Source organism: Panthera uncia, chromosome D1 (assembly GCF_023721935.1).
Source record: "Panthera uncia isolate 11264 chromosome D1, Puncia_PCG_1.0, whole genome shotgun sequence".
Taxonomy (NCBI): domain Eukaryota; kingdom Metazoa; phylum Chordata; class Mammalia; order Carnivora; family Felidae; genus Panthera; species Panthera uncia.
Genome location: NC_064808.1, coordinates 47,773,444 through 47,798,238, shown reverse-complemented (window position 1 = coordinate 47,798,238; position 24,795 = coordinate 47,773,444). Strand labels below are relative to the sequence as shown.

The window sequence follows — 24,795 nt, the reverse complement described above, 5'->3', positions numbered from 1 at the left end:
CCCTGCCCCTTATTCACGCAGAGTTTATCATCAATTGGCTTGACTTACTGCCATAATCCCCTAAGAACCATCTCCTTGCTTCTACTTTTACTTTCTACAGGCCTATTTCCTACACTTCAACCAAAGTGATCCTGCTGCAATGCAAGTTCACCGTATCACTCCAGGGTTCAAGTGCTTTTAGTGGCTCCACTGCTCACAGCAGTGCTTCCCAGAACGCAGTAAAGAACTATAGGGCAGGCACCCTGCGGCATGAAATCACAAGGTGATTGGGTCGTTCACCTGTTCTTGCAAACCTCTCACTCGATTCAATAGAAAGTCTCCACACGCTGCTGCTAGCTCTAGCTCTAACCCCTTGATCTCTTAAGAGAGACTTTCATAGGCAGCAGTATCTAGCTAAATATTTTTCTTAATTTCTTTTTTATAAGTTTGAGAGAGAGTGTGTGTGAGCAAGGCAGAGAGAGAAGGAGAGGGAGGGAGAGAGATAATCCCAAGCAGGCTCCACACTATCAGCACAGAGTCCCACTCAGGGCTCAATCTCATGAACTGTGAGATCATGACCTGAGCGGAAGGCAAAAGTCAGACATTTAACTAACTGAGCCACCCAGGTGCCCCTGGCTAAAACTTTTTGTCCTCACTGTATTTACTTTAAAAGTTACCTTGTGTATATGACAAGTAATATTGATTTTCCACTTTAAGAAAGTGAGATAACATTTCCTTTTAAAACAAATTTAAGTTTGAAAGTGAGCTGATTTAAACATTATGTAAATAACAGTTCAGGTATTAAGAGGCCATGGTAATACTGTGAAGATGGTAAGCAATGAACTAAGTTTGGGAAAAACTGTCCCATAGCATAAAATTCAAGTTTCTTTATAACTCTCATGCTTTCAAAACAAGTTTGCAAACTGTCTGATATTCCTCTCCTTAAATCAGAAGAGCCCCTTTAACTACCTCAAGGAACAGAATGTGGCCTATGTGAGGGTACTTCACTTCCAAGGCTAGGTTAGATAAAGGCCATGCAACCTCTGCCAGCCTCTCTAGGGTCACTGGCTTTCAAGTCCTGAGCCACCTGATAAGAAATCCAGCAATCCCGGAGACCATAAGGCTAGAGTGACTACAGGGAGTAATAATGGGGGGTGGGGGGAGGATGGAGTGAGAGCAGCAGACCACAGGAGCCCCAGATGCTTGAATCTCCCCAGCTCAGGCACTACACATGGGAGAAGGAAGCCTTCTGATGATTTCAGCCCCAGCCACCACCTAACTAAAACTACATGAGAAGACTGCAAGCAAAACCTCCAAAACCATGAGAGGTAATAACAAAATTATTGTTGTTTAAACACCCACTAAGTTTGGGGTGATCTGGTATGCAGAGCAATGGCAGATCCATCCCTACAAGGGCTAGTTCTGGAGACCAGTCTCTGCAGTCTCACCTTGCCGCTGCTCATCCTGCCCTACCACGCACAGCAAAAATGACCAAGTTGGTAGTTCTGTGCACAGAACTTTGCACATACTGCTTCATTCCTCTCTGTCTTGGCACATGCTGATCCCTCTACGTTGGAATGCCCTTCCTTTGGCTTGTCCACTTAAAAAATAACTATTCATGGGACGCCTGGGTGGCTCAGTCAGTTAAGCGTCCTACTTCGGCTCAGGTCATGATCTCGTGGTTTGTGAGTTTGAGCCCTGTGTCAGGCTCTGTGCTGACAGCTCAGAGCCTGGAGCCTGCTTCAGATTCTGTGTCTCCCTCTCTCTCTGCCCCTCCCCTGTTCATACTCTGTCTCTCTCTGTCTTTCAATAATAAATAAACGTTATAAAAAATTAAAAAAAATAACTATTCATGATGGCCAAAAGGAACAAACTTAAAAAAAAGCCACAATTTTTTCATACTTCAAAACCTAAATCTGCATCATTTCCTCTGTGAAACCTTGCCCTCATCTTGATCACACTCTTCCTTCCCACCGGTGACTAAACGAATCCCTTCCTCCTGGTGCCACTTATATTGACCTTTTATGTGCCTTGTCCACTGAACTACTAAGTTCCTTAAGGGTAGGGATTATGTCTATATGCAGCTGGTCCTACAGAGGCCTAATGAACATCCGCTGGTCTGAAGTCGTTCGTTCCTCCTGCTTCCTTATTTAGCCTATTCCCACTAAAAATATTTCCATCTAAGATCCTGGCTGACAAGAACAGAAATGATGCCAGGTTGATGCTGCTCTCCGGGGTCTTTCAAACCCTAACTTCTCTGGTTGCAAGATTTTACTTACTCTGACCCTTGAATAAGGCTTTCTCTTATGGGTTCACAACCCTTAGGAGCAACAACCCTTGGCTGATCCAGCACTAAAAGATGACTTTTAAAATATAATTAGGGGCACCTGGGTAACTCAGTTGGTTGAGTGTCTGACTCTTGATTTTTGGCTCAGGTCATCTTAAGGCTCATGGGTTCGAGCCCCATTTCGGGGCTCTATGCTAAGCATGAAGCCTGCTTAGGATTCTCTCTCTCCCTGGGAATGCAAGCTGGTGCAGCCACTCTGGAAAAAAGTATGGAGGTTCCTCAAAAAACTAAAAACAGAACTACCCTACGACCCAGCAATTACTAGGCATTTACCCACAGGATATAGGTGTGCTGTTTCAAAGGAACACATGCAACCTCATGTTTATAGCAGCACTATCAACAGTAGCCAAAGTATGGAAAGAGCCCAAATGTCCATCGATAGATGAATGGATAAAGAAGATGTGGTGTGTGTGTGTGTATATATATATATATATATATATATACACACACATATACACACACACACACACACACGCACACACAATGGAGTATTACTCAGCAATCAAAAAGAATGAAATCTTGCCATTTGCAACTACGTGGATGGAACTGGAGGGTATTATGCTAAGTGAAATTAGTCAGTCAGAGAAAGACAAAAATCATATGACTTCACTCATATGAGAACTTTAAGAGACAAAATAGATGAACATAAGGGAAGGAAAACAAAAATAATATAAAAACTGGAAGAGGGACAAAACAGATGAGACTCATAAATATGGAGAACTGAGGGTTACTGGAGGGGGTGTGGGAGCGGGAATGGGCTAAATGCGTAAGGGGCACTAAGGAATCTATTCCTGAAATCATTGTTGCACTATATGCTAACTAATTTGGATGTAAATTTAAAAAAATAAAAAATTAAATTTAAAAAAAATAATCAAAAAAAAAAAAGATTCTCTCTCTCCCTCTGACCCCTCCCCCACTCACATGTTTGTGCACTCACACTCTCTCTCTAATTTAAAAAAAAAATCCGGATGTTTTCTTTGAAAGTGTCTATTCATGTCTTCTGCCCATTTCTTAACTGGGTTATACTCGGTTTTTGGGTGTTGAATTTGATAAGTTGTTTATTTCTAAACCTTTATCAGATATGTCATTCCATAGGCTGTTTTATTGATTATTTCCTTTGCTACACAGAAACTTTTTATCTTGATGAAGTCCCAATATTTCAAAGAAGACATCCAGATGGCTAACAGACACATGACAAAATGTTCAACATCACTCATCATCAGGGAAAAAGACAAATCAAAACCATGATGAGATATGACCTCATATCCATCAGAATGGCTAAAATTAGCAACACAAGAAACAACAGGTGTCAGGGCGCCTGGGTGGCTCAGTTGGTTAAGTGTCCAACTTTGGCTCAGGTCATGATCTCGTGGTTCATGAGTTCGAGCCCTGTGTCAGGCTCTGTGCTGAGAGCTCAGAGCCTGGAGACTGCTTCAGATTCTGTGTCTCCTTCTCTCTCTGCCCCTCCCCCACTCATGCTCTGTCTGTCTGTCTCTCAAAAATAAATAAACATTAAAAAAATGTTTTTAAAAAGGAACAACAGGTGTTGGTGAGGATACAGGAAAAAGGGAACACACTCTTACACTGCTGGTGGGAATGCAAACTGGTGCAGCCACTCTGGAGAAGAGTATGGAAGTTCCTCAAAACACTAAAAACAGAACTACCCTATAAGCCAGCAATTGCACTATTAGGTATTTACCCAAAGAATATAAAAATACAGATTCAGGGGCGCCTGGGTGGCGCAGTCGGTTAAGCGTCCGACTTCAGCCAGGTCACGATCTCGCGGTCCGTGAGTTCGAGCCCCGCGTCAGGCTCTGGGCTGATGGCTCGGAGCCTGGAGCCTGTTTCCGATTCTGTGTCTCCCTCTCTCTCTGCCCCTCCCCCGTTCATGCTCTGTCTCTCTCTGTCCCAAAAATAAATAAAAAACATTGAAAAAAAAAATTAAAAAAAAAAAAAATACAGATTCAAAGGGGTACATGCACCCCAATGTTTACAGCAGCATTATCAACAATAGCCAAGCTATGGAGAGAGTCCAAATGTCCATTAGCTGATGAATGGATAAAGAAGATGTGATATATATATCACATGTGATATATATGACAGAATATTACTCAGCCATCAAAAACTGAAATCTTGCCATTTGCAGTGATGTGGATAGAGCTAGACTGTATTATGCTATGTGAAATAAGTCAGTCAGAGAAAGACAAATACCATATGACTTCACTCATATGTATAATTTAAGAAACAAAACAGATAAACATATGGGAAGGAAGGAAAAAAAAAGAGAAGAGAGGGAAACAAACCACAAGAGACTCTTAATGACAGAAAACAAACTGTGGGCTGACAGAGGGAGGCACGTGGGAGATGGGCTAGATAGGTGATTGGTACTGAGGAGGGCACTCATGATGAGCACTGTGTGTTGTTGTATGTAAGTGATGAATCACTGAATTCTAGTCCTGAAATCAATATTGTACTGTATGTACCTAAAATGTAAATAGATAGATAAATAAATAAATAAATAAATTTTTAAAAAATATAATTAGGTGGGACCTAACTAGTTTAGTATCCAGGACCTTAAATAATTATTATTCTTCCTTCTCTCAGTTCAAAAATCTTCCTTAATCTTGTAAGCATCCAAGTTTCTTCACTCTTCTTCCTGCTGCTCCCCTCACCCAGAGTCACAACCTTCCTGGATGTTGTCTTAACATCCCTTTGACTTTGGCCCTTTAGTCTCCTCAGCACCAAGCATGTAATTGTCTCTCTGCTCTCACCTCAGCCAGGCTGAGCTCACCTCACCAGGTTTAAGAACAAGGCTTTCATGTCACACTACCCAGGTTTAATGTGTCAAATATGATTGCACATAGGATTCACTATAAAGTTTCTCAAAGAGGAATGATGCAATTTTCCCCAAACATCAAGAAAAGGAATCTGGCTGCACTGTGTAAGGATAATAGCCAACACAAAAAAACAAGAATGGCAATCAGAAGACTTGGGCCCAATTCCTTGATCTCCCTCTCTCGCTAAAGGCCTTTATATTGCAAGAATTTGAATATTGGTAGCCTCACTCACAAAAAACATTAATGTAGGGGCGCCTGAGTGGCTCAGTGTGTTAAGCATCCCACTTTTGGTTTCAGCTCAGGTCATGATCTCAGTTTGTGAGTTGGAGCCCCACCTGGGGCTCTGTCCTGACAGCAGGGAGCCTGCTTGGGATTCTCTCTCTCTCTCTCTCTCTCTCTCTCTCTCTCTCTCTTTCTGACCCTTCCCCGCTCTCTCTTCTCTCTCATAAATGTTTTTTAAAAACACTAAAGTAAATGTAATAGACATTCACAAAGTTTATAAAAAGAGCTGATTTAATAGGAGAAGGTTATTTTCAGGTATTTTATCAATAAAATTTAATTCTTACCTCAATCCTTACCAGAAACTTAGTTACAACTTAAATGTAAAAAATTGGAATGATAAACACTAGAAAAAAATCAATGAGTTGTATAATTCTGAGGAGGGAAGAAAACTTTTCTAAGTATGACACAAAATTCAACTCAAAAGCCACTAATGAGAGAAAAAACAAGCCCTGAAGGAAAATATCATACATTTGCCTAAATAAAAATTTAAGACATACGATATATAAGATATATGAAAAGCAAGTAATTAACATAAAAAGTCAAAAATTAAAAATAAACTGAGGGGAAAAATATCAGCAACTTATATGGAAAACAGTTCTAACGTAACATGTTATTTAAAAGCTCTTACTGAATCTACAAGATAAAATAATGACCAAATAGAAAAATGAACAAAGTACTTGAACCAAAAATTCCCAAAAGAATGAACACAGCTACCAGTGAGCATAAAAGGTGTTCAATTTCACTAACAAGTAAAGAAATCCTAAGTAAAGTAACAATAAGAAATCCTTTTCGCCTATCAGATCGGCAAAGATTACAATGGTTTATAAGATTTACAACAGCCATGTTGGCAAGGGTGGGGGAGAAACAGGCACCTTTACATACTGTTGATGAGAATTACATTGATGCAACTTCTCTGGAAAGTGGTTAAGCAATATTTATTAACATCTTAAATGAGCATGCCTTTGATCAGCAAATCTTCCCTTCTAGGAATTTTGCCTAAGGTAGTACAAGTACTACAACGCTCGGGCAAAGACAGCCGTGTGCTGCTGGCTACTGCAGCCCTGTTTATAACAGTTGAAATTGGAAACAACTCAAGTGTCCATCAATAGGGGCTTGGTTAAATAAATTACATTACATCCACCTGAAGAAACACAATGCTGCTGTTCAAAGTAATACACTGACATGGAAAAATAGCCTAGATAAATTACCAAGTGAAACCATTTTCAGTAGAGTATAATCTTGTTATTCATTTTTTAATTGGGGCAAAACATATATAAAATCTACCATCTTAAACATTTTTAAGTTTACAATTCAGTGACATTAATTACATTCACAATCTTGTGCAACCATCACCACTATCTATTTCTAAAACTTTTTCATCACCCCAACAGAACTCTGTAACCATCATTATACAATAGCTCCTCATTGTCTCCTCTCCCCAAATTCTTGGTAACCTCTAATTTACTCTATCTCAATGAATTTGCCAATTAAAGATATTGCACATAAGCAGAATCATACGATATCTATCCTTTTGTGTCTGGTTTATTTCACTTAGCACAATGTTTTCAAGGTTCATTCACACTGTAGCAAGTATCAGAACTTCATCCCTTTTTATGGATGAATAATATTCCATTGTGTGCATACACCACATTTTGTTTACTTATACATCAGCGGGTGAACACCTGGATTGTTTCCACATTTTGGCTACTGTGGGTAATGCTGCTACGAATATTGGCATATAATTGAGTCCCTGTTTTCAATTTTGGGGGGCATAAATACCTAGGAGTGGAGTTGCTGGGTCACATCGTAAGTTTTAGCTTTTGAATTTGTTCCCCAACAGCTGTACCATTTATATTCCCACCAGCAGTGTATGAGGATCCTAATTTTTCCACATCCTCGCCAATACTTTTTATTTTCCATTTTTGGTTAGAATATAATCATTTTTATAAAAATAAAATAAATGTTTATATAAATGTATTGTAGAGGAAACTGTTAACAGTGATTATACTCCTGGGGCACCAGTTTATAGGAAAGGCTCATATTCCAACATGTATTTTCCTATTGTGTAAAAGTTTACAGAACAAATGTATTACTTTTGTTATTAAAAAAATACTTTTTAAAAATATTTACTTATTTTGAGAGAGAGAGAGCAAGTGGCAGAGGGGCAGAGAGAGATTGGGGGAGAGAGAATCCCAAGTACACGCTGTCACCACAGAGCCCAACACAGGGCTCGATCTCACCAACTATGAGTTCATGACCTGGGCCAAAATCAAGAAGAGTCAGATGCTCAACCAACTGAGCCACCCAGGTGCCCCCCACCAAAAAAGGTCTTAAAGAAAAATTAACCTGAGATAGTTTCATGCACGCTTACTAATTTGAAATTGTAACACATTATAGTTCTTGTGAAATGCTTACAGCAAAGCCCTGAATCAAAAGTCAATTCCCCGTCCTGGCTCCGCACCTTGGGCGCTCGGTTTTCTCACCTGACGCAAGTGGGACTCTGACGCAAGTGGGACTGGACCAGAGTTCCCAACCACAATGCCAAGAATGGGTTATGGTTGTGTAGACACTGCGACTCCTTCAAGCCCCAGGGCAGCACTGGGGCTCAGCGCTACCAGGAGCCTCCTCCTGTTATCCCAACGTGCCTTGCAAAAGTTATCACTTCTTGTGTGTGCAGGGATAAGAAAAAGGTTGGGCAGTGCTAGGTCAGGTAACCTTTAATATCTCTTTCCATACTGAAACAGAATTCTACAACTGTGCTGAACTAATGAGCAAAGCTAAGAAAAGGGGGGTGTCAGGGAAAACCTAAGAGTCACCTACCATAGAGGAGAAAATGGAGATCCTTCCCCAAGGAGAGAAGCAAGCACAGACAGTGATTCAAGAAATGAGAACCTCAAGGAAGAGAGGGCAGCTTATGATTATTCACTCAAGTGTCTCACATGAAGCCACAGATCCTGAAACAGAGAGCAAGGGAGCACTGCTTGGAGCGACACTGCTCTGGGAGAGGCATCCCAAAGATACCCACATGGGCAGCAGACAAGTAGAACACCCGACCTCTGTGGGAAGAGGCACTGAGAGGCCTGGCTAAGTGAAAGCCAAGTGAAATCCTCTCTTCCAGGTGTTCTCAGCCTATCAGCTGCCAACTGTGGACTTTGTCCTGGAAATTCAACTCCTGGGCTAAAGAGATAATCTCCCAGGCATGTCCTGTGTAAACCTGGCTAATCAACAGAACACACTCAGAACTAAGCCTGACGGCAGTCCCTAAAACAGTCCTGCCAACCAGGGGGTGTGCTAAAGGGCAAGGTGGGAGCTCATCCTGGCATAAATGTCATCTCTCCTAATAGAATCAAGTGGCCAGGATGGGCATTTTCCAAAAATAAGTCAAACAGCTGCTTAGAGACAAGCACTCAGCTGGAAACCTCATCCGGAAGTGATATGGATATCGTGAGAAGAGTCACTGTGACTGAGGGCATGGACCTTTACTGGGCTTTGTTGACATTACAGTGGTAAGCCACCCAAGAGATTCTAAAGTATAGACGTGAAATTCTAGGTCACTGAAAGAAGGCATACGGATTACATCTGGCCCTCACACCCTTTTTGAATCTCAGCTGCTGAGCCTCTTACGCAGTGGTTCCCAACCAGCAGCAGCACTTAGAAACTTGTTAAAAATGCACACCCCCAGCCCCCACTCCAGATCTACTGAATTGGAAACTATCTCTCCAGGTGAATTTGGAGCCCCTCTCAAGTCTGAAAACCTACAATCTGGAGTTCAGATCCTCCAGACTTCCCTCATACTCAGTTTTAAATAAGCTGTGAGAGACTGGAATACTGCCCTCACTAGTTATACCCAGTAAGACAAGTTTCCTCCCACCCCCATTCTATCTTCCACATGGTCTCACAGGTTTCTTTTCTACCAACCAAATCCAATTGTGTTCCTTTCCTATTTTCAAAAGAAGGATTCTCCAGTACCTGAAGGGTTCTAGCCCTTAAAGATCTGACCAAACCAATCTTCTTAGCCTCACCCCTAATTCATCTGTATGTACCTACTCATGGTAGGTGAGCATCTCATGTTTGCTCAGCGAATCAGTGCTAAAGATAAAAACGTTGTCTACAGGAATCTTTCCTAACCACACATCTTTTCCTCCAGAAGCAAAGTGGTTACTAAAACAGACAGGGACAGGGGAGACAGGAAAGCAGAATCCCATTACAAAAGAAAATTCCTCTGTGTGTCAAGAATCCATGCTAAATCTGAAATTCAATCTCACCCTGCTCTGCCCTTCAAACTATTCCATCTAAGCTGGCTGACAAGGCTGAACACAGATCTCATGAACACCGAGGAATGAGAGTTTACAAACAGCCCACACATTTTCATTTCAGAATCCTGACCCTTGCTTTATAGAATCCAAACAGGATCAATCCTTCAAAAAAGGAAGTATCCACCAATAGAAACTAGTCAATGTTCAATTTCCAGCAAGTGAAAGTTGTGGCCTGATAAATTTATTTCCTCAAACATTTCTAATGAACTTTGAGATTCTAAAAGAAACCTGTGAACTAGGAAATCATAGTTTATTTACAAATGCTAATTTACTGAAAATTAGTTATATTTTCCCAAAACAAATTCTATCTTTTTACTATAAAACAGAAGGAATCGTAATCTAAGATATCTAACTACTTGTGGAATATTGTTAATGAAAAAGACCATCACTTCTCCTACCCAAAGAGTTATGATTCAGGTTATCTGCTTCTGAGTCTTGCCACCTACCCCCAGCCTCCCCGGTTTTTTATTTGGAATGGAATTCTCCATACTTAACCAGGTACTCCTTTCAGAGAAAGTTGAAAAGAACTCATTAAAATCGACAAACATCCAAAATCTATCCTAGCTCCCAATGGATAGATGGCAGAACATAACAGTAAACAACACATAACAATTCAGAGGGAAAATGCACATGAAGTATGTTAGATAACTAAAAGAAAGTACAGTTGGTATACCAATTAGAGTGGAGGTATAAAAGGAGCATATCCTTTGGAATCAGACAGACTTAGATTTGGATTTTAAGCAAGTCAGCCACTCTCAGTTCCTCATATGTAGACATCAAAACATCAGCAAATTCACTCAAAGATGATTGTGAGAATTTACTGAAATGATGTAAGTAAAAATGCCTGGTGTAATACAATGCCTGGAATACAGAAAGCATTCTACTAATGATATACCACAAACCTAAAATATACAGCAGTTTTTAAAACATATATTGCTTGATCCCAAGAATTATGCAGCATGGAATTATACTTATTCCACTTCTTTTAGCTAATTAGCTAGGCCTATCCCCACTCCAGATCCCCCTCAATTTCCCCATATTTTTTCTTGATTCTTCTCAATCAAATCCAATGTTCCTCTTAGCCATCCCTTTCACATTTTGACATCCTATCTCTGGTCGTGCCACAGACCTAGAATGTACACCCTTCACATTGGTTCTCAAAACTCCTTACCATGGCCAAAAGGCTGTACCTGAACTAGCCTCTACCAACATTTTATGCCCTTATAATCACTGGCTCCTTATATTCTAACAATGAACTTCATGTTCTTTCAACATGCCAAGCTCTTTCCTACCTCAGGGCCTTTGCCCTTACTGTTCCCTCCTCCAGAAATGTACATGCCCCAAACCTGAACATTCACAATTTCTTTTTGTGCTTGAACTTGCAGCTCCAATGTCCCATTCTCAGAGAGGCTTTCTCTAACTCCTCTTTTAATAGCTTTCAAGTTCCTGCTACTCTCTCTCTTTTACATCACCACTATTTCTTTCATAGCTTGTGTCACTATCATTATCTCATTTATTGTTTACTTATTTACTGACTGCTACCCAAAACATTTTAAGCTCCATGACACATATACTTTGCTGTCTCAGTCATCTCTACATATAGAACAGTGCCTAGACCAGAATGGGTACTCAGTAAACATGTAATAAATAAATGAATGAATAAATAAAAAGTTTCTAAACAAGAGGTGCAGAGTTTGACACACACACCCCACACCTTACTTCTCTACCTGGTAGCAGAAGATGGAATCTCCAGGAAAGAGTGTAAAGTAAAAAGAGAAAGGCTCTTATAAATAATGCTGCAATAAATATAGGGGTGCATATATCTTTTCAAGTTAGTCTTTTGCTTTCTTTGGGTAAACATCTACTAGTGGAATTACTGGATCAGATGATATTTCCATTTTTTAATTTAATTTTTTTAATGTTTATTTCTACTTGAGAGAGAGAGAGAGAGAGCACAAGCAGGGGAAGAAAGAGAGAGAGAGAATCTGAAGCAGGCTCCAGGCTCTGAGCTGTCAGCACAGAGCTTGACACGGGGCTCAAACCCATAAGCCATGAGATCATGACCTGAGCCAAAGTCGGACGCTCAACTGACTGAGCCACCCAGGCGCCCCAGTATTTCCGTTTTTAATTCTGAGGACCTTCCATACTGTTTTCCACAGTGGTTGTCCCAATTTACAATAGCCAAGATATAGAAGCAACTCAAGTGTCCATCAAAAGATGAATGGATAAAGATATGGTACACACATACACACACACACACACACTTTGGAATATTCCTCAGCCATAAAGAATAATGAGATCCTGGCATCTATGACAACATGAATAGACCTAGAGCATATAGTGCTAAGTGAAATAAGACACAGGAAGACAAATACCATACGATTTCACTTATATGTGGAATATACAAAATGCAACAAACAAACATACATACAACAACAAAAAACAAACTCTTAAATACAGAGAATAAACTGGTGGTTGCCAGAGGCGGGGGCAGGTGGAGGAATGGGTGAAATAGATAAGAGGGATTAAGAGGCACAAGTTCCCAGTTACAAAATAAATACATCATGGAGATAAAAAGTGCAGCATAGGGAAAATATTCACTAATATTGTAATATCCTTGTGTGGTGACAGATGGTGACTACTTGGCGTGGTGAGCACTGAGTAATGTATAGAATTGTCAAATAGCTATGCTGTACACCTGAAACTAACATAACATTGTATGTTAACTATACTTTAATTTCTTAATTAATTTTTTTAAGGCTGAGGAGAAATAAACTCTTGGGGAACACAGTCATCCCAACTCCCCTGCTGACAAAACATTAACTACTCTCAGGGCCTGGGATGATGTCAGAGGTGTTACTGTCTCCATGGCTTCTTACTACCATCACTGCCTTTTTTACCACCCGTCTCCTCCCAGCCAGCTCTTCCAGCACAGGTGAGCAGTAACTCACTCCTGAGCAGCAGTGAGGACTCAAACCCAGAGACACAGAGACACAGAGACACAGAGACACAGAGAGGACAGTGCTGCCCATACCACTTCAAAAACGGCAATTTATCTGGCAATCTTTCCATGTGCGTCTGAACCCAGACTGGTGAGTGAATCAGGGGGTTAGAGGGAGGCAAAGAAAATAAAAAATTTCAGTGCTCTCTTCCCTTCCTAGATTCCAAAGCCTCAATTCTCTGAACACAGCAGCTGAGTTGGTCAAGTCACAGACTGCCAACCAAGGTCACTGCCATCGCCAAGTTCACCTCAGCTGTCCCAGGTATTTTCCTCTGGCACTCAAGTACCACGCTTCTTTATAGATGCTGAGGTCAGTTAAGTTCTTTAGTTTCCTTTCCCTATTTGTATCTGTTTTACCAAGTGACAGAGTACTGTATATGCACACACAGATCTGACCTTTTTCTCCTCAGATGAGTGCAAAATCTCCATGTGTGGTTTCTATACCATGTGCTTTTGGCCACTTTTAATCACCCCTTCAGAACACACGATAGGTCAAAAACTGCTAATAAACTAAATGGGGTGAAGGATTCTGGCATAACTTTGTGCCAAGAAAACTTACCTCCTATAAGGAGTGCCAGGCATGGTTTTGGCAGCCGTAAGTCCCATCAAGGCTGAGCCTCTCCCAGCCATACAGAGAGCTATTGTAGAGTCTGAGCGCCTGCCTACACAAGTAAAACTGCAGAAGAAATACAATGTTTGACCCTAATCTTCAGAGTCTGGTCTTCTCTAAAGCACAAAGAACCTTAAATTATAAACAGCCTAACTCAAAGGGAAAATCTGTGAAACACCTACTCCCAGGAACTCCCCATTCTGCCCTAGGCCTGCTTGGGTTCAGCAGGCCCATAAATTGGCACTGTTGATATGACCTTTCCAGGCTATATTTCAACAAGAGATAACAACAAAGCTGAGAGCTTTGGTAGCACTCAGAGGAGATTTGAAGGACTTAAAACATGCTGCTAAGTTTGGCAGCAAAAGTTCCTGTTTCTTACAGCTGGAAAAGGAAATCTCTTTATAATTATACTTGTAGATAAGACACACCGAGCTACTCATGCTACTCATTCTAGTTAGGAACAGATTAGAGCCGCCTCATCCCAATCCACCATTCCTCTGAGATCGATCTGAGTGAGCACTGTGGGGTGTGGGGGCAAGTCTCACCTGGGGCTGAGGAGTCAACGTACCTACAGGGAAGATAAAGCTTCTCAGTGGGGCTTACTGTCATAGCCACTCCCACTTGCTCAGAGATACTTGCCACTCTGCATTACCTAGCTCTACTTTCTGTCATCCCACTTCCCATCTTCCTCTTTTACCCAGGGTTCTGCCATGCCCCTAACTCCAGTGCCATATAACATGTGTTACTCATCAAAAAGGGTCCTTTAAACCTACATGCTCTTTTGGCTCAGATTCTCTTTCTGGTTTATATATTTCTTTACAAAAGCAAAGTACAAGAGCTACAATCTATATACTGATTGCAGGACACTTATTACTGCTCTGCTGATACTAGATGTCTGCCCAAAACATGGAGCAAGGGAACATCGCTCCACATTTCTCAGCAGAACAAACCAGACAAACCAACCATTCGGAAACAAACTCTGCTTGGCTTACAAGGTAATAAGATATATAACAGTAATTGCTCACATTTCATTCAGCATCAGATACAAGGTACTATGCTAAGCACGTGACACTTAGGCCTCACCACAACACTACAAAATAATACAATTAGCACTTCTGTTTCACAGAAAAGGAGCTGGGGCATGGACAGGCTCCATAACTTACCCAAGATCTCAGAACTAGTAAGTAGCAGAACCAGAATATGAACCCCTACTGTCTGCCTCCGGAGCCCAGGCTCTAAATGTCACTCTTTCATTAGACAGCTCTTCTCGTAACACACAGGTTTTTCTTTGAGCACCAATGGCTCGCTTCAAACCCTGAAGGAAACACTGACATTTTTCTCCACAGAGAGAAGGAAATAGTGATGGCAGTACTTATTCACAAAGCTGATCTGAGTCTATACAGCAGAACAAATAAGTACCCTAAACATCTGTCAACCAAAATTTCCCCAGGAGGACCAAGTGAAACCCACCTCCTTTCTTACTAACCTGGTAGATTTTCTAACTTACTAAAGGCTGGAACCTCTTTGCAGGTTGTTACAACCAAGCCCTGTGCATCTGAGAGCAAGATTCCAGGCTCCAAGTTATGAGAACCAAGTCAAATGCTTTCTAGAATCCAGCTGATAGGATTAAAAAAAAAAAAAAAAGCTATGCAAATATTTTTTAAGCATAAGCAATATATGTTGGCCAATTTGGGGAATAATTTTATAGAACTTCAGGGAATCTAGTTGGAAAGACAAGACATACGCATTTAAGAGTCAAGTCAAAATGTCAATGAAAACACTGTATCTAAACCCCCCACTTTTTAGAAGAGGAAACTGAAGCCTAGAGAAGCCAAGGTTACTTCCCCAAGGTCACCCAAAAGTCACCAACAGAGCCAGGACTAAAGCTCAGATCTGCTGACCACCTGGCCAGGGCTCTCTGTACTGCTATATGGAGGCCGAGGAACTCACAGGAGAGACAGTTCTCAAACAACAATTACAGCTAACAATTACTGAAAGCATATTTGTGCCAGCAACTAAGCTAAGTGCTCTATATAAATTCACTAATTTGGTGCACCTGGGTGGCTCAGAAGGTTAAGTATCCGACTTTAGCTCAGGTCATGATCTCATGGTTCATGGATTCAAGTCCCACATCAGGCTCGATGCTGACAGCTCAGAGCCTGCTTCACATTCTGTGTCTCCCTCTCTCTCTGCCCCTCCCCCCCCAAATAAGTAAACATTTAAAAAAATTATTTAAAAAAATTAACTCATTTAACCCTTACAACAAACCTTTGAAAGGAGTAAGATTATTCCCAATTTACAGATGCAGACACTAAGGTTTACAAAGGTTAACTCGCCAGAGATCCACAGATAGTTAAGAGGACGAGCCAGACTACAAGCTTCCAGAGCTGGCTGCAAAGGGTCTTAAAGGATACACAGGTAGGATTCATGGAAGTAGAAGGACCAACAGCAGCTTGTGAAGGGCGCCCAATGTTGGGGGAAGGAGGACCTGGGGCCCTGACTGGGCAGGCTGCCAGGAAGCAACTGGCAAGAAGCAGTTCTAGTCTGTCATGACAGTGAAGGGTATGCATCCTACAGGAGGGTAAAGCAGAGCCTCTGAAGCTGGGGTGAGAAGGACCACTGTGGAGACTCTCCCCAGGTGTCAGAAAGGTGAATAAAATGCAAAGTATAGGGACACCTGGGCGGCTCAGTCGAAACTTCTTGGTTTCAACTCAGGTCATGATTTCACGATTTGTAAGATTGAACCACACATCAGGCTGTGTGCTGACAGCGTGGGGGCTGCTTGGGATTCTCTCTCTCCCTCTTCCTCTGCCCCTCCCCTTTCTCACTCTCTCTCTCTCTCTCTCTCTCTCTCTCTCAAAAAATCTTTTAAAAAAAAAAAAAGAGACGCCTGCTGTACTCTTCAAAATGCTGCACTAAGTTGATAATGATAATGGAAAGCACCGAACCTTTACTAGGTGCCAGGCACTGGCTGAGAGCCTTACAGGTGTCATTTCATTCACTCCTTGGCACAATGCTAACAAGCTAAGTACTACTATTATACATTTCACAGATGCCTCACAGAAAAGGGAGGCTCAGGGAGATTAAACAACTTGTCCAAGGTCACACAGCCATTAACTGTAATGGCAGGTTCTAAACCTAGGCATGTAAGACCCTTGGGCACCAGCTCTTCGTTACCACACCTTGCTGCACTGAGACACTCACAGTAAGTGCAAGTGGTCCATTCCACCACACACGCACTGAGCATCAAGAGTCACTGAGAGCTGAACAAACACATTGCAGGTTGATTCATTTAAAAGCAATCTATGATATTTAGCTGTCAGAACTCCATCAGGGAGCTGTGTTCCAAGACGTAAGTGAGCACACCAAAATTCACTTCCTCTAACAAGGCTAAAGAGTTCTGAAAACTAGCTGACTATATAGTTTTCTTTCCAATTTTTCCCTTTCCCTTTTCCTATCCTCCCACACCCAATTCACTGACACTCTCAGAGAAACTTCAACAGAGACCTAGAACCCTCTCCCTCCTCATATTTCCAGTCCTTTATAGTTGGCTTTCGTCCATCATTCAAACAGTACTTCACATCAGAGTCTAAGAGTTGGCTATTCCTCTTTCTTCCCAACCTAACGCATGAGATGATCATTAACCCTACCTGCAAAACGCCAAACTTCAGCGGGTCTTTGTTTCTTCTTTCTTAGTCGAACACACAGAGGCTCACTTTGGGGAGGAAATAACTACAACATCTAACATAATATATATATGGGATAAGTCCCTCACTTGCTACTATCTAGACCCTCCCCAGCCCTTGGCCTAGCCACTCTGTATTCACTGACAAAATGGGTGAACAGACTAAGAGGGCATATGGGTACCAGAGATGCCTCTGAGCCCAAGAGCAAATGAACAGGGGTGTCAACTCCAATGCCGGCCTCTCAGGACACAACGCTGTCTCATTGGGTCCCCCGGGGACAGGCCAGCCTTCTGCTAAATTGTAAAGGCCTCCTAGAGCAGCCCAAGAACTACCTTCTATCTCCCCTGCTTCCCCTCAGAACTACCTTTCCCCAGTCCCCTTGTCCAGGGCCTTTCTCCTGTTTCCTTCTAGTTTTCCTACTGCTTCAGATCTTGTCTCCCCTAACTCCCAGTTCATTTCATTTTCCCCAGGGTCAAACAGTCCTTCATTCACTGTACTGCTTCTCATTAGTCAATCTCTAGCTCATATACAAACCCCTTCAGAGACAAGTCACACAGAAGAGGAGTCTGTATCTTTGAGAAATGGGTGGTTTATATGACAAACACTTAGAACAGGTCAGCTTTCATTAAGAAGCCTTCATACCCTAATTGCATATATAATTCACCTTTTATAGATACAGTGCAATCTAACATATAGGCAGTTTTTAGATGAGAATATTGTGATCATTTCAATAGCCCTTCAAGAACAGTATATCAGAGCCAGAAATACTAAGAGAAGGGATCTTTGGAGAAATCCTACAATGAGGTCTAAACTCATTTAACATCCTCCTCTCCCCTCAACACACAAATACACACAGGCAAGTTTTCTAGGTCTTACAGGTGGAAACAGAGACACTGGGGATTTTCCTATCAGGCAATATTATGCAGCATATTCCCCTAAGATAGATGCACCCAGCATTTTACTGCACCCACCTACTGAGATAGATGCACACAGTGCCTCCTCCCAAGCCAAAAATAGATGCTCAGAATCTCCCTCCCCATCCCCAGGAGAAGGCACTCACTAATGCAAGTTCTCCCTTAGGCTTTATAGAGAATTCTCTGCAGACTATGCCAGATGGTAATTTTTTTTTTTTTCTTTCATGCCCTCCTGGCCCCTTCTCCACTTTCCATGGTTACTCTAACTCAAAGAACTCAATTATCTGCCAGCAGATTTCCCCCTCCCCCACCCCTGTCCACCCTAAACACCCTCTTCTTCCAAGCTAATGTAAAGGCTCAGAAGGGAGGCCAAGCCAACACTCTGCAGGGCGGCTGCCTGGACTCCTATAGGCTCAGATACACATTCCCTTCGCTTGACTGCCTCGGCAAACTCTCTTGGGCCCAACACTGGAAATCAGGAGACTCCAGGACAGTGACACATAACAGACAAAGAGAAGCAACAAGAAGACATGCTCTTCAGTCTCTCAGCCTCACCTGCCTGCAGGGAGGTGTTCTGGCAGTCCCAGACTCTGACCCTTCCACCTCCTCCCCGTGGTCCTCCCCAAAGTAGTTCTTAGAATCAGATTAGGTAGACACGGAGCACAGCCTCTCTTACTTATAACTCAGCAGTGTTGCCAAGATATCTGGAGTCAGAGGCACCCCTGCATACTGTAAACCCACACCCTCCATTCCAGGGACAGGGTAGAGCCAGCAGAATTCAGGATGCCCTAGGCCTGTCCTCGAAGGCATTTCAAAGTTTCAACTTCCTTGGGTAACTGATTATTCTAATTTTAGAGAGAGGGAGCCCAGAGGGAGAGTATGTAGGAAGGGCAGTAGAGGAAGGGGGAGAGAGGGAGTGAGAACAGGAACGTTACTTTTTAATCCTTAAAGAATATGGAGGGATCCATCCAATGTGTGACTCACCTCTGGGAAGCTGGACTGAGCAGAAGTGGGAACCAGCTGCAGCCCCAATCTAAGCTACGGACCACTTCTCTGGGACCACTTCTCTGTCGGGCCTGAGAGGCTACTATGATGGATTCACCTGAAAAAAGGCTCTGTTGTTAAACAATAACAGATCTGTCTCCTCAGGGTCTTCCCAGGGGCTTCTTCCCAGAGCCTACTCCAGGGCATGGAAGCTTGCCCTGTCCTGCTACAAAAGCTGAGGCTGCCAAATGGGGGGCCAGGTCTCTCCCTGTGTTCCCACCTGGCATGCCATGAGCCCTACACACTCCCTGAGAACAGATCTGGGTGCCCTTTCCTGAAGTCTCCCCACCCCTGCTTTTCTGTTCCTTGGCATAGTCCCAATGCATATCAAGAATCTCTGCCCTTGAAATTCCCACTTCCTCATTTCTTTCTTGTTTCCCTCTAAGCTGTAGCCATACAGGTTCCTGAAAGAGCTGCCCAGCCCCCAAGGAGCCTTTCAGAGTGATAACTCTGCCTGCCGGTTAAACCCTGTCTTTCAGACCCAGAACCCAGCTAGCAGAATGAGGGAACCAGCCCTGACAATCAGAAGCCTCTCTTCCAGCTACTGAAATGTATACCATAACTGCCAGGTAGTTGGCTGTGGGACACTGGAAAAGCGAAGGGTCTCTTCGAATCCTTCTCTTCTATACTAAACACATGAGTCGGGTAACCTAAGCAAAGAAAGCTTCATCTCTGAAGCATCATTTATGAGGCTCAAACCTGCAGTGAACATCACTCTTCTATTTCCCAAAGAAAGCATCATTTATTTCCTTTAATATCTCGAAGGACTTTTTAAAGGTTTTTTCTCATTTTTATTTATAAATGCACAGAAGAATAGGGCACTTTATAAATTGGGAAACCAGAACAGAGAGGCAAAATGCCTTTCCAGAAGAGAATGGGGCCGTCATTCAAGCTTTAATTCACAACATCTCACATTTTACAGGACTTGACTTGCTTAAAATTACTTTCATAGAAATTGTTTTAAGCTTATTTATTTTGAGAGAAAGAGAGAGAGAGAGAGTACAAGTTGGGGAGGGGCAGGCAGAAGGAGAGACAGAATCCCGAGCCAACTCCATGCCATCAGCACAGAGCCTGATGCAGGGCTCAAACTCACAAACTGTGACATCATGACCTCAGCGGAGATCAAGAGTCGGACACTTAACTGACTGCACCACCTAGGTGCCCCACTTTCACGGAAATTACCTCATTTTTGTTCCTCCCAACAGACCTGTTAAAGTAGTTATATCATTATCTCTCATCTCAGAGCTAATAAATCTAAAGGTCACATAGGTTAATGGTCTTGCCCATGGCCACCTTGATGGCAAGTAGCAGAACCTGACCATGGACCTAAGTCTCCTCACCTCAAATCCAGTACTCATTCTGCTACATCAAAAGAATGACCACCTGCTCACCCTCTTCACATGTGTGGGGGTGATAAAGTTAGAGGAACCCCAACCACAGCCACTTGAGTAGAAAAGTGGGATTCTGGATTTGCACTGCCCACTGACTCAGAGAGGCCTCCTCCTCACACCCCCAAATTTAAATCCCAACCAACAGTGCAATGCCATATGCTTCCAACAAAACAGAGGTTTCAACTAAGCGGAGGATCACTGGGAGTGTATTAAAAGGAGGCATCACTATAGCAGTGGCCCATCTGAGGTCCAGGGCCACAGAGTTCACCCTTGTGGACCCTCAGGCCACAATACTGATGCATACATGTATACAATCAGGGAGCCCAAACTGGGGACATGGTCAGTGCTTTTACTGGCAAGCTGACCCGAAGTTAATCAGAAGGCCCCCTCATTGTCTGCCAGAATACAAAAGACATTCTGTTCAAAAAGTTCAAGAAGAAAAACCGAAGAGCCAGGACAGCAGCTGTTCCCTCAACCCACAGAGAAACCAGAGGCATCCACAATGTTCCCTAAGGCCCAGCAGTAAGTTTGAGATGTAACATGGCTGAAGCGGAAGCACATCTCCTGATAAGTCTCCACTGCAGGGAGTGTCTGCTGCATTAATGCTCCAAATAAGATCACTGAGAACCTAACTACCCCATCACCTATAAAGGTGCCTTTCTGGAAGGATCTCCTCTCCTAGGCCACACTGAGCTTAGCACACACCACTCCTCTGGGACAGAACAAGTTTCACCAAAGCATAGGACAAACAAAACAGGAATGCACAGTGTGGACAGTGCGTGCTCTGAGATTTGGTTAAAATATTAACCTGAAGAATCCATCACAGTACCTCAGTACTGTGTCTCCACAACCACAACCTCGTGCCTCATGTCTTCACAGGCAACCTAGTAGCAGCCACCACTGAGAGCTCACTCAGAGATATCTGTATAGGAAACCTCTTCACAGGCCCCACCCCCAGCCCAAAACACACACACACCTGCCAGCCTCCTTTAGCAAAGCCTGTGATGGGCCTTATTAATGAAGGAGGACAGCTTGCTTCTTTCCAAGTTACCTGAGGGAGAAACGAAGAGAGTGACCCTAGCTCAGATATCCCTAAGACGGTCCCTCTGTCCTAATAACTGCTCCACAGACTGGGAACTCACCACAAGCTCCTAGCTGAGTTAATTGGAGCTTTTTCCTTTTTTCACTACAGGTCAGACATAGCAACACCAAGAGACAAAACAGACAGTGTTCACTAGAACAAACCAAGCCACTCAAAAGACACTGGAGTTTCCACGTAGGAACTCCAAACACAATGCTGGAATGATGATAACTTGCTTTTTCTATATAAAAAAAACTGTTTCTGTAAAATATCCTAAGCCTTTGTGCTAAATACAAGATGATGATTTCTACAGAAAAGTCTAAACACCTCAGGTTCAGCAAGAGTGAGATCAGCTAGATTTGCAAAGTCAAGAAAATTGGCTGTTTCCCTCCTCCTTAAGCTAATAGAATCCAACTGTTGGAGCATGACATCATTCCTGAGCCCCAAACCCTGAGCAGAGAGTACAGACTTATCCCTGCCTCCCAGAAAACAGCCCAAGACTATGGCCAGGAAAGGAGAAAAAACAATCCAAGCCGGAGCTGACCTTACCTGAAAGTCCCGGTGCTTTCCTGCCCACTCCATTCTCGGCAGAGTTTGGCTCACACCACAGTCTGTAAGGGAGCCCGGGGCCCCAAAATCCACTCTCTTAAGCTCCGATACCTGCTGCGAGCTTCCCACAGCTCCTTCCTCTGACCTTTCGTGGCGCTCCTTCCAGCCAAATGAGCAGAGCACTTCTAGCCGGCCAGGCCAGTTGTCATGGAGACCCTGTTCTCGCCAGCCAGCGTGCTCTGTGCTCTGGCTTGCTCTCTCTCTCTCCTGCTCTCGCTTGTGCGCTCGCGCTCGCGCTCTCTCTCTCTCTCTCTCTCTCTCTCTCTCTTTCTCTCTCTCTGTCTGTCTCCTCTCCTCTCTCCCCCTCCACCCCCCCTTCTCTCCCGCTCTCAGTTCTGGGAGGCTTCCATGAAACAGCACTGTCTTTTGATCAGCTCGGGTTTTGCACACATTCCACTCCTCCTACCTCCCTTCCAGTCAAACAAGAGCTCTGGGCAGCTCCTGGGAACTTGCTTGAACAGTTAAGATGGGAGAAGGGAAAGACAGTGAGTGGACTTGTTTTCCTCCCCTCTAGTGTCTCATTTTTTTTTTTTTTTTTTAAACTTGGAAGAAGCCTGGCCAGCAGGGAGGGAGCTAGCTGGAGCACTTGGGAGGGGAAGCAAGCCCTTCCTCTGGGTCCTGGAGTGTGGGTAGGAGGACCCAGATGCATTGCCTTGACTTGTTTGTGCACTTGGGATTTTCCGGGCAGCACTTGAGGCGGAAATGTATTCACATCCCAGGAGCTCGCCTGGACTGGCCTCTCCACTTACCTTGCTGCCTGCCCAGGTTGTGGCGATGGCTTTAACCAGTGCAGGGACTCATGGTACTATTGCTGATACCCAAGCAGTCTCTCATCTTCCTGCAACAGAGAGGAAAGACACCAGGTCAGGACCAGTAAGAGTCCCAGACAAGTCCAGAGTCATAGCAGAAGCAACAAACAAGATACAAACACAACCTCATCTCTCTGCCCTGCTCAAGACCTGCAGCTAAAGCCCCTGGATGTCTGTGAGCTGCTGTCACAGCCAGGGATACTATCATTTTTGTCCAAGAGCCAGCACAGTGTCTAGGACACAGCAGGCCCTCTCAATTCAATCCCCCCATGTATATTTCTTCTTTGTGATCCCGCAACCCTGGGATCATGACCCGAGCTGAGATCAAGCTCAGTTGGATGCTCAACCGAGCCACGCAGGCGCCCCATGACCTTCTATTATATGCACTATTTTGTCTGACCCTCAAACCTTCTGAAATACACTGAGCAATATTATTACCATTTTATACATGGGAAAACTGAGGCTCAGAGAGATCAAATGTTCAGTCCACAGTTACACAGCTAGTGAGTTAGGCCGTCAAAGAACTAGTAGAGGCCAGTCCATTGTTCTTTAGTCCAGTGTCCTTCCACTAAAGTACACTACCATCTGATCTTAAAAACTAACAACTTTTTTGATAGCCAGTATTGAGATACAAGGAGGAAGGCAGAGAATCTTTCTGAGTCATTGTGAATTAGACCTGACTACCATTCTGTTGGCCTGAAGACTGTATGATAGCATCTATGAGCTGTAGAAGGTAATGATACACAGATTAGAGGGAAAAGTCTTGCCCTGTAGCTATAATTTACCTTAAACTTTTTCGAAGTACTCTCAGAAATCTTGACTCATCTGTTCAACACAACTGACCTGAAAGTTAGGACTGCTATTATCACAGGTTATTAAATCTAATTTAACAGATTGAGATGAAAATCTGAAAGAGAGGTCAAATGACTTGCCCCAGGTCACAGAACCAGAAAATAACAGATCTAGAAAGAGTACAGAAGCTTTTCAACTCTCTTTTGTGTAGTAAGCAGAAAGGCTGCAGGGAAACCAGGTGGAGCAGGGGGTCAGAAGACCTTGGCAGTATCTGGTTCCACCATTAACTAGCCATGTGACCTTGGGCAAGTCACCTACCCTCCCAGTTTCTACCTATGAAACCTGTCCCATGGGCAACTGATAGGGCTGGGATGGGCATAAAAGAGATGACTATGTAAAAGCATTCTCCTTAAGTCGGGCACTGAGCTAAGAACTTCATTCATCTCTACTGTTTTCACCACATACAGACAAACAAAACCCAGGGCCTCTGTTATCTCTCCAAGAGGAGAACACCGAGGCTTAAAGAAGAGATTTTTCTTTTTCTTTCTTTTTTTTTAATTTAATGTTGGTTTATTTTTTGAAAGAGAGAGACAGAGCACAAGCAGGGGAGGGGCAGAGAGAGAAGAAGACACAGAATCTGAAGTAGGCTCCAGGCTCTGAGCTGTCAGCACAGAGCCTGATGTGGGGCTCAAACTCATGAACAACAAGATCATGACCTGAGCCAAAGTCAGATGCTTAACCAACTGAGCCACCCAGGTGCCCCAAGTAAGAGATTTTTCAATGCTGCTTTCCAAAAACACTGCCAGTGAGGTCCTGATGGAATCTTTAATGCAGCGATCCTTTATAGAATCCTTTTGACTTTTATTGACCTCTGATATATCACAAAATTATCAAAATAAGATTTTAATTGACTTGAGTTTAAAAAGTAAATATATGTCAGAAGCTAAGGTAGGGAAAGTGTTAGAAAATCCAACAGGAAATAAATCCTAAGTGGTGGGCACTATTGCTTTAGTGAAGCAATCAGAGCTTCAAAACGGTCAGGTCCAATTTCCCACTACAGAAGCCCGACCTGACCCAAACACCAGCTCGGGAATCCT

The 24,795-nt window shown here is 43.1% G+C and overlaps 1 protein-coding gene and 1 long non-coding RNA gene across 13 annotated transcripts in view; one reads left to right on the top strand and one right to left on the bottom strand.

The window, feature by feature from the left end:
* The window catches only part of DENND2B (DENN domain containing 2B), a 178,302-nt gene that overhangs the window by 84,841 nt on the left and 68,666 nt on the right, over positions 1-24,795 (bottom strand). For 7 of the 9 annotated variants that reach the window (XM_049650517.1, XM_049650522.1, XM_049650492.1 and 4 more), the window contains one exon: positions 22,038-22,935. The gene's annotated coding sequence lies outside the window, so the exon portion shown is untranslated. Of the gene's footprint in view, positions 1-18,956; positions 19,075-22,037; positions 22,936-24,795 lie in introns of all 9 variants that reach the window. The other 2 variants (XM_049650549.1, XM_049650532.1) reach the window with 2 other exon arrangements.
* Positions 1,174-15,139, top strand: LOC125936489 (uncharacterized). Of its 4 annotated transcripts, none has more exons than XR_007462035.1 (5): positions 1,174-1,307; positions 12,679-12,853; positions 12,923-13,072; positions 14,235-14,367; positions 14,499-15,138. It is a non-coding gene; the product is annotated as an uncharacterized LOC125936489 (long non-coding RNA). The 4 variants fall into 4 exon arrangements; XR_007462033.1 differs by having other exon boundaries at positions 12,904-13,072; XR_007462030.1 differs by having other exon boundaries at positions 12,679-13,072; positions 14,499-15,139.